Genomic DNA, 10,928 nt, shown 5'->3' with positions numbered 1-10,928 from the left:
CATTGTTTCAATAGCACACTAGGACGCAATACATCAAGTACGTACATTAACGCATTAATCCCTCTCTTCCCTTTCATATACGGCGCGGCAACAAATTTGCAATCTGTTCCGAGTGTTTCTCGCTGGTATACATAATTGTGCGCTTGAAACATTAGGCAACATAATTCCAGATATTAATATAGCGAGCCTCTTCAAGCGATATCCAGTGGAATATCGAAAAAAAATATTCATCGATATAAATATACCTATTATTACGCTTTGACTTTCGCGTCGAAGCGATTCGATTTAATTAGACTTTGCATTAATGTCGCTGCTGCTCGTGACAAACAAGATGCATTTCTGCCTCTTGATGAGATTGTACGTCACTTGTCGGTCGTGACAAATACCTCGATTGTTATATACTGTTGTCTATCGCGTGTTGTGACGCATGCGACGTTCTCAGCAACATTAGCTTATCCCTTAAGGAGTTGTGCTTTGGCTTCAGGCTTGCATGACACAGGCTTTTAATGTATAATGACATAGCTGCAGAGATTTCACGTGTCAGAATAGAAACGCGAGCGAAATATGAAGACACGATATTGTATACATTTATCGTATTAATTCAAACCTTTTTGTAGTCAACAAATAACTGCGGTAGCTTGAATTTTAAAAGTGACATCTTTTTCAATACAAAATGAGCTACAATTACAAAAATATTTAGTATAACAAAATTGTGTTAGCCACTTCAAAAGTTGCCGATTAATTATATAATTATATATAAAATCAAATATATAAAATCATATATTATCAAATAATTAAGTGATAATATTATATATGGCAAATATATAAGTAATAAATTCCACAGCAATCAATTCCAATTCCTGATTATTATGATTATTAGCCGAGTTGGCAATCTTATGAAGACACATCCGATATAACGGTTGGAAATACATATTTAATATGTAATTAGCAGCAAATTCGTATGCAAAGGGAACGTGAAAAGCTACGTATAAAGTGCCGTCCGACAAACAATGGCACTCATTACCGCCTGCGTAAGTATTGGAACGGCCGTCGCAAGAGTCCTCGCAAATGACGGCGGTAGATTGTGATTTTCAGAGCGATAACCCAATAATCCTGCGAAAAGATCGCCCGCGGCGTAAAACGAAAGATCGGATGCAGAGCTGCATCCGTTCCTACGAAATTTATATATATACACCGCATTCATTCCGCGGATGGACTAATTATCGCGCGCGCGCACGTTTGCTGCAATCTTTAGGCCTCTTTCATACGACAAAAATTAAATAGAAAGACAAATGTCAAACTTTCGAATGTATGGGAAACATAAGATCAGAATTTTTATTTTTCAATAAGAACTGATTAAGTATAAATACAAATTTTAGATTAGTTACAAAAATACTTAATGTTAAAAAAAAGAGAAGATGACGAAAAGATATATTCTAAAACGCGCAACGATTAGATGGGGTTTATCTATCTGAAATTATGATCATAAAAAAAGAAACGTAAGCAGGGATTGGTTTGCACGGTATTAACCGTAAATGCTAGCTCCAGCTGTCGGCTTTATGTCGGCTTTATTCGGTCACTCTATCACACCGTTGTTTCTGGCTGTTTCCCTCGTTCGCTCAATGCTCGCCAACTACATGCGCTTCGTTATATATTTTAGCAACTTTTAACGAGAGCTACAACTTGTTAGATCCCTATCGATCATCGATAAACGTGTGATACGAGAACGCGCGAATCGGCATGCACGATCTAGCGATGCTCGCGCCTGCGTTCGACATGTATATTTTTAATCGAACAAGCTTCAATAACGAACAATAGAGTTTTGAAACTTGAAAATAATGGTCCCAATTAAATTCTTTTTTAAATGTTTACTTGTATTATAATGTGTGTGTGTGTGTGTGTGTGTGCGTACGCGCGTATGTGTTTTAGCAACTAAAATTATTTTAACTTTACGAAAAAATTTTACATATTAAATTTTAAATTGTATATTTCTGTAGTATAAAAATAAAACTTTATTTAAAATTTGACATGACAAAATTAAACTCAATTTCCTGCATTTAATTTTAATCAACTGTTTATTAAAAATCTCATCAAGAAGACTTTACATGTAAATAACCTCTCCCTCCTCCCACAAGAAAAAGATGATGAATCCTCAGAATGTTTATACATTTCAATTCCATGCATAACATATTGTATGTGACATTGAAAAGCCAGCAACGAAACCACAAAAGTGGTCGATCGAGAATCCACTCGGTGATGTGCTTCGGTTTTTCCGGCGAGAAAATCCCGCAGTCTCAGGCATCGACCGGTTTTCACCTTCTGACCGTGAGGCACGTAACATTACGTCACGTACTTGTGGCATCCCGCAGTTCGAGAGAGATTCCATCGTCCTTTCTCGATGTCGACGATGCACGCGTATTTTGCTAATTCACTTCAAACGTATACACACCTCCCTCGATCAACAATGTTCGCCATTTATTTCTTACTCACGTATAGCGAAGGAAACCCGGTTAAGAGCGAAGAAAATCAGGCACGAGACAACTTTATACAGAGTTGATTTATTTAATTATAGTCTTGAAACGGATGAAACGGTACCCCTCAAGGCGAAGTATGTCAATGGATACATCAATCTTTCTTTTGACGATGAAGATAAAATCTCCATGATTATGCAAACTAAGAATCTAAGATAAAAAGTCTGCTATATATACATTGTATATTATTTATATGTATTCTTCAAATATATAGAATATTTATCAATGTAAAAATAATTTTAAAATTATAATATATTTATTAGAGATCTTTTTTAAATACCAGAAAATTTTAATGTATTTAATAATAGACGTATTCTCTGTAATATTGGATAATGTAACTATTCTGTAGTCTTTCAAAATATAAGGTGTACAAAGATATGTATTTACGAAAAGATACTTTAATCATCTTATATCGTACTTCATCTTGAAATTGTTAAATATCATAATACTATCTAACTTTCACTGGAGCGGAGAGCAGATTTCGTATTTCTAAGTCCGCTTCTACTATTACCGTATGATTATAGTTACGATAGTTATAGACTTTATCAAACTATCATATATATATATATATATATAATAGATAGATAGTTGTCGACGTAAAAATTCTAAGAAAAATCCTTTCGTTCACAGGCGATGCATTCCGCAGCAAACGCACCAATTACCTTAAAGGTAACCACGCATCTACATTTCTAAACGCAATTACACAAACGATGCATACTAATATCGATAAAATAACAGGGATTCTATATATATATATATATATATATATACATACATATATGTGTGTGTGCGAAGCTTCATTCATTCACTTCTTCATATTCCTCGACGACACGACATGACATTAATTAATTGCTCTGTCGAGACTTATTACGCTCGACCTTGATGTACGATACCATCAATGACACAAGCATTGTCTCCCCAAATTACTTCATATCGATCATCGTGCGGTTCGATGAGCTAATCGAGCGCGAAGAGGTCAGGCTCGTCCGTGCGGACATCGGCATCAGTGAAAGGCCAGAAAGGCCTTCGCCTTCTACAGAATATCCCGGCTACTTTTTGTACGACGATCGAGAGTAAAACGCGAGCCGATAGTTTTGCATGCGAGACGTTACCTCGTCGGCACGCGAAGAAGAAGAACGACGACCCGTTATCATGCTTTGTTTTCCGAGACGCAATTAAGCTCGGTGTTTTCATGGGCAAAGTACAAAATAAAATTAAAAACGAAATAGAGATGCAAAGTATCCTTCTTACAACTGCAATATTTCTTTATATTGAGTTATATTTTAACGCGTCCAACCTCAGAATATTTCAGAGTTATTAATATAAATGTCTTGTTCCTTGCTCTATTTTAATCTGACGTATACCTAATCTATAATTAATGTCTTAAATATGGCTGCAATTATAAATATTATTTTATATATAATATATACCCTCAGATTAATAAATATTATCGCTTTATGTAGAAGTATGTATGCAATATTATTTCCGTTATTACTTTAATTTCAGCTACTCTTTTTTATCGAACTCTATTGTCCAACGATTTGACACACGACGTCATCGAGAATGTCGATTCTTGACGAAATCGTAATGGAATATCAGCGGGCGATCGATTGTTACGTCAAGAAGAATTATCCAGAATAACGATTCATTTACGTGATCTTTAATAACAGCGGCAGTCTCGACGAGTGTAACACTGCCAAGAGATCGTTTGGAGATAAAAATGGCTCGGAGATGTTTATCTCCTCGCATGGAACTTGCACAATTTTCGTGCAACGCGCCGTAGCAACCGCGACTATTGGCCAATTCCTTCGAACAAGGCTTTCCTTTTCTATAAAAATAATCTTCGCTTTTTTGCGAAGATCAGTATCTAAAAATGGACTCACATGATTTGTTCATCACCCTTCTAAAAGGCATTAGAACAAGTTTATTCGCATCTCAAGAATATATATTCACGTAAACAGAGATTTAAAAAAAATAAGAACAAGATATAATTAATATTTCATATTTTTCTCGCACATGTATATACCATATATATCTTCCTATTTTTTGGAGTCTTTTTTTTAATTTTGATTTCTCACTCTCCATAATAAAATGTTTGAGACGGGACAACAATTAAAAACGTAAAACGAGGAATCTCGCGCGGGTAAATATAGCATTAAAAATTCAGCTCACACAAGAGGAAAGCAAACTGTAGATTACGACAATTCGAGTCTCGACAGTTCTATTTTCAACATCTCGTATAATCGTGATTTGCTCACCTGGTGAGAGCAAAGAACCGCGAGGAGCCAAATGGGTTAGGAGCATCAAGAAAGAGTCACCGGCGCGGAGCGCGCGCGTGTCCGGACTGACGAAGAAGCGGACTGGAGCAAACGTCTGCCTGGCTTTTCCGGTCCAGCGAGCACGATTCGCCGCGCGATAATTACTATCCGCGCCGCGCAAACGAGCGGAGAAGATTCCGCAATGGCGGAATCTCCTGTCGTCGCGCGCCCCGGACTAATAAGCTCTCTTTTTTAAATGGGATGAATATGCCGCGATTATCTCGGCCGATGAATCATGACCGCGTTTTCCCGCTAACGAGGTCGCCCAACTTTTCACACGTCATCATCCCCCGAGCGAGTGTCGCGAATGTCGCGAAAGCAGACGCGAGAGAGAAGTCCTGGACGAAGAGGGCTCTATCTCGAGATGCGAGCGGAATGGATCGAGTGTCAAGATTGTCTCGTTGTGGCGCGCGACAACAAGAGAGGGTGGAGGGGCTGGAAACGGCGATATGGGGATTTTCGTACTTGACGGTGGTGGGCAACGAAAGTTGGGCTTTCGTGAACGAGAAGAAGAAGGGCGGGGGCCTCCGGCTGAAGAAAGGCAGGAGCTATAAAAGAGCCGGCAGGCCCGACCAGCGGACATCAAACATCTCCGATATGAAGGTACGTACTTGGAAGCGTGGTTGCACGATGCATAATTTTATATATATATATATATTATATTATTGAATGTAATCTCTCTATCTTTCGCGCACGCGAACGATGTATACGTGCGTGCCGCGATTATTAAAGCCTGGCTGAGTTCTCTCTCTCTCTCGTTACAGGTGTTCGTAGTTACGCTCGTGCTGGCACTCGCTGCCACCGCATACGGTGAGTACGATGAAAGGCTTATGGGAATGTGGTGATCGCGGATTATGGCGAGAATGTCGCCCGCGTGTGAAGTGTTCGCGATGTTTTGGACCCTCTTCTGGTACTCCAAAATCGCAAAGCGAAACAACGATGAGTTTCGCAGTGATTGATTCTGAAAGCATCAACGGAATTCCGATCGCGCCTAATTTTATGTTATAAGAATTTTAACGAGTTTATTCTGACTGAAAATTTTGTAAAAGTGATGAACGAGATAAAAATATTTGGTAAAAGTGACAGATTAAAAATGTTTCATTCGTGGCACGGTATCTAAAAACGCTAACATAGAAAGTCTTTTTATCTAGAATCTAATATCATATTTTTAGCAAGACGATAATCGCGGATAGCTGTTAATTATTCTCTGGAAAGTTGGTCACAGATTTCATGAAAATTAATTATCGTCGCGTCGCAGCAAGAATAATATCATTTAATCAACAAGCGAGATAAAAATATACGAGAAATGCGCACAAATGTCATAAATTTGATCTTCCTTGTTCGATTCTTTATACACAATTACTAATCCAGTTGATTCAGCGATATTAAACGAGCTCGTAAGATTTAATTCGGGAGCTATTTGTACTCGCTCCCCTGCCCTTTAAGATGGCTTGCGCAATCGGCGGGAGCGCAACCAGTTCCCTTCTTGTAGCAATCGCAAAATACCTCGTGGCAATTTGCGGGCCGACATGAGCGCGCGCGCGACCACCTGGTCCCGTCCTCGCGACCGTACAAAGAAAGTCGATAAATCGCACATCTCGCGAACTAACCCACACGTTCACACCGCTCTATAAATTACATACGGGTTACGTAATCACGCCGGGGAATCGGGATTTTCAAACGTGGTTAAAAATCGATATCACAATCTGAAAATTACAGGTGGTTACATAAGCAGCGGCGGCGGCGGCGGATTCGGCGGCGGTGGTTATGGAGGCGGAAGCAGCGGATGGAAGTTCGGCGGCGGTGGCGGTGGTTACGGCGGCGGCGGCGGTGGTGGCGGAAAAATCATCAAGGTGATCACCGTCAGCAGCGGCGGCGGCGGCGGTGGATACGGAGGCGGCGGTGGATGGAAAAGCGGCGGCGGCGGCGGCGGATGGAACCTCGGCGGAGGTGGCGGCGGATGGAACCTCGGCGGCGGTGGCGGCGGATGGAACCTCGGCGGCGGCGGCGGCGGATGGAACCTCGGCGGCGGCGGCGGCGGATGGAAACTGGGAGGAGGCGGTGGATACGGCGGCGGTAGCAGCGGATGGAAATCGGGCGGCGGAAGTGGCGGATGGAAATTGGGCGGAGGCGGCGGATACGGCGGCGGCGGCGGCGGCGGTGGAGGTAAGACATTTTTGCCGTGTATTTTCTTACCGTAAACTTTTATTATATAATAATAGAGTTGGGCGAGATTGCATTTGAAGAGCGAATCGATTTAGATAAAATATTTTTATTCTCGTGTGAAGCGAAATCCAAAGGATTAACGCCGCGTAAATTGACTTTCTTCTTTTTTTTAATTTTGCAAATTTATTACCGCGCTGCTATGCATGATTCGGCATGCATTAACATACATAGCTCAACCTTATTTATCATATAAATTAACTTTCAAGCTTACGGATATAATATTCGCGAATATAATCGAAGAGAAATTCGCTCGTCGATCAATTTAATAGCATTAAAAAGAAAATAAAAATAAAGTCAACAACTATTATCAATTCTTAAACAAGTGTCTGAGTGTATAAATTATAGAAATATTGTAAATATATATCTTACACACACATTTTTTATAACTATATGCTTGTGATTCTGTTTATATCGAATTTGAATTATTTAAAGTCCATTAATATCAATAATCTTCGCAATTTGCTTCGTACAGTTTATAAATAAATCACGCTTATCCAAGAGAAAAGAAGTATCAAGAGAGGATAAGCCGGGAAATTTTAACTTCTTTTTTCAAGAATTTATTGCAACTTCTATTCACATGCAACTTTTAATTTTTTGTATTATTACCGCGTCGCTATGCACAGTCCGGCAAGCAACGACGTACACTTTGCAAGTTTATTTATCGTATAAATTAACTTTCAGGCTGGTGGTAATGCTCACGGCGTCTACGAGCAATTGGAGCGAAATTCGTTTGCCGATCATCCGCGCGTATCTCGGCTGTAAGCATCGATCGTCGTCAAATCAATTCGCGCCGACCCTATCCGCTCTTCGATCTTCGTCAGATCCGGCCATCGAAAGACGAAAAAAAACCGGGACATCACCGAAAAATTTCGTATTTCGCTGAATAAATCCGCAAGAGGAAGCGTCGCAACACATACGTACGAAATACTGCTATCCCTCACTATCTCCAATACAGGGAGTCTGTTGGAAACAGTGAACGATATCGTCACTCCGCTTCCGGCCATTCGAACGTGTCGTCTAGGTGAAACGACTTCCTTCGAGACGGCGCATTTTCCTCCTCGCCTGCCGTCCTTCTTTCGCAATCCGGAAAATCGGCGGACGTTACGTTTACGAGTGAATCGTGCGCCCTGATATTTCAATTCCGCTTCCTCGCATCATGATCTTCCACCCTCCTCCTCCTCCCATTTACTTCCCATCGCGCTCTCTTTCGAGGATCCAAAGAGCGTTAGGGCGAGGCGTCCCTCCGACATTTAGCTGATTATAAATGCATAGAGCAATCCCGTGGAATCCCGGCAATTACCCCGGGTATCTCGAGCACGAGCGAACAAAAGTGACGAAACACACTGCGAAATTACGCTCGATCGAACAAAAAGAGCGCAGTGATCACTCATGCACTTTTCTTTCAATTGTCTGGAAATCGACACACCCCCTCGTTCGATTCAACGATAAATTCACAATAAATGAACATCACCCTGATAGAAAATAATGATGTGTATTGATTTTTTTATTTCATTATTATATCCCCCTATTGAATTCCTCTTTTTTTTAAATATATATCTCTAACGCACATACCGGGAAAAATAAAAAAAAAAAACGCGCTACGATTTAGCGATTTTCTACCGATTTATGTTTCCGCGATGATCCTGCGTAACCCGGGACGAAATTAAAACCGTAAGCGCCCGGGCGGATCCAACGAGAGCAGGGAAATATAATATCCCGAACGTATGGATTTACTATCGATACTCGGCGCTCTTACGATATTGCGCGATCGCATAAATATCGCGCACATCTAGATGCGCTTTTTTCCACGGATAGATGTAACGCTCGCGATCGCAAAGGACGACGCATAAAATTTTGATTAATCCTCGCGACGACCATGGTTTATTGGCCGAGCAGTATATCCTTCCAAATATATTTTCTTTAATGCTTTCGCTATATATAATCCTCCGTCATATCTGTCACATTTTTCCGTTTAATATCAAAACATTATGAATGGTGACAGATGTGGACGCCGCGTGACATTTCTATTCTTCGCATAATGACAAATAGCACTACGTACAATTTTACTGATTTCCAAAGTTTTTTTTGTCAGCGCGCATAAACTGAAAATTCTTCGACATTCGCTTTAATCATTTTTTTCAGATATTTGATTTAATCTTGTTACTTTTGCGCAATAAGTTTATGATTTTGTCCCTTGTACGAGCATTTAATTTCATATTATTACGCTAATATCATATATAAAAAGAATGCTGCTTTTTACTTCAAACGCCGGTGTAATAAATGGGACTGGCCTAATTATGAAGCTACGTAATGAGCGCCAAGTTTAGCATGTGGCGCAATGTGCTTTTCCCGGGATAAGCGTTAAGAGACACGTATACACACAATAAGTTTTCTATGTAACAGTTGCGTGACTCCAACGTAATAGTCGTGCAAGCAATATCATGGTAATTACATTCTACTAGCGTGTCATAAAAGCAAGGCGCGACTCGATTTGTCGCTTAACGCTGATATCAAGTTTCATCATCCTTGTGCTGATTACCCTCGACAGAAGATGATTATCCTCGTAATATATTACACATAATATCAAATCTTCTTTTAATTTTCTAGTAATTTTCGAATCACGACTATTGTTATTCGTGTTTGCTGGCGAAATTGCATCTCGTTGCTTCTCTTAATGACTACGTTTTATATATTAATGACTTGAATATTCTTACTACTGAGATTAAACTATGTGTTGGCCTTTCAATGAAAAGATTTATTACGTGTATAATAGCATTTTCAAGTCCCCCGTGGCGAAAATAATTCGAGTCGAGAAGAAGCATCAACGTCGATACCGGTTACTAAGGACATATATAATGGTTTTGCATTCTTATACAATATTATTGCATTCTTTTTAATGGGAGAAGAAAGGAGCAGTGTACTATATCTTTCTATGTTATTACTCTTTTCCATTTCCTTCGCATTACGAGAAGACATCGTCGTTATTATAAGAAAGACAAAATGCTATACTTTATATACCTATATCTGTATAAAGTTAGTTAAGTCTGTAAATTAATTATATATACTGATTGTGAGTTTAATTAAACATATACCTAGAATTAATAAGTGCGAAAAGAGATATATTTTTCCGATATTAATATGTTTGATTGAACAAACGAGAGTATTTGTCTCCACGCGATTTTCATTTAATTTTAATATCTTTCAATTTTTTACAAAGGGATTCGAAAAAAATTGCGCATCCCTTTCAACGGTCATTACTACTACAGTTCGAGTGACATTTGGAAAAAAAGGTGTTCGTCATTATTGATGAACGGGTTCAGAGGTAATAACGAGGGACAGAGAGAGAGAGACACGCAAATCGACAACTTCAAATCCCGCTTGTGGCCATATAAGCCTGTATTCGCGCCTGTACTCGATGCCTTTCGGGCAAAACATTAATATGCGTCCTATCCTCTATTATTTCCGTTATATAGCCGTGGCGGATCTCTACTCTCTAGGCAGCCTCCGAATAGAGCGCGCTCGCCGCTAATTGGATCCTCCAGGATCCGCGCGCGCTTTGATTAATTATGGCGAAGCGTGCGAGAGCGCTCGTCTCCCGATAGGATCGCGATAGAGTTGCTCCGACGCGAACAGCACTTGCCGATATTACTTTTTATTCGCGGTCCGTGATGCGATATTCCGTGCTTTCGCGATTCACCCTCAATGCGCGTTTTCCCTCGATCTCTCTGCACCGCGGAACAAAGAAGCGCGAAATCTCTCTTTCTCCCCTTCTTCGCCCATTCGCGGAATCCTTCCTCTATATTCACGATCTTCGTTTAAATATTTCATAATCATCTCGCTTTACGCACAGTGC

General features: G+C 40.1%; 1 long non-coding RNA gene across 1 annotated transcript; it reads left to right on the top strand.

Moving 5' to 3' along the window:
- The first annotated feature begins 6,844 nt into the window (after positions 1-6,844).
- On the top strand, positions 6,845-8,561 carry LOC146721151 (uncharacterized). Its single transcript, XR_014925775.1, has 2 exons — positions 6,845-7,015; positions 7,757-8,561. It is a non-coding gene; the product is annotated as an uncharacterized LOC146721151 (long non-coding RNA).
- Positions 8,562-10,928: the final 2,367 nt, after the last annotated feature.

Source organism: Nylanderia fulva, unplaced genomic scaffold (genome assembly GCF_048542155.1).
Source record: "Nylanderia fulva isolate GAGA-0341 unplaced genomic scaffold, ASM4854215v1 Scaffold54, whole genome shotgun sequence".
NCBI classification, from domain to species: Eukaryota; Metazoa; Arthropoda; class Insecta; order Hymenoptera; family Formicidae; genus Nylanderia; species Nylanderia fulva.
This window is presented reverse-complemented; position numbering and strand designations above follow the sequence as displayed.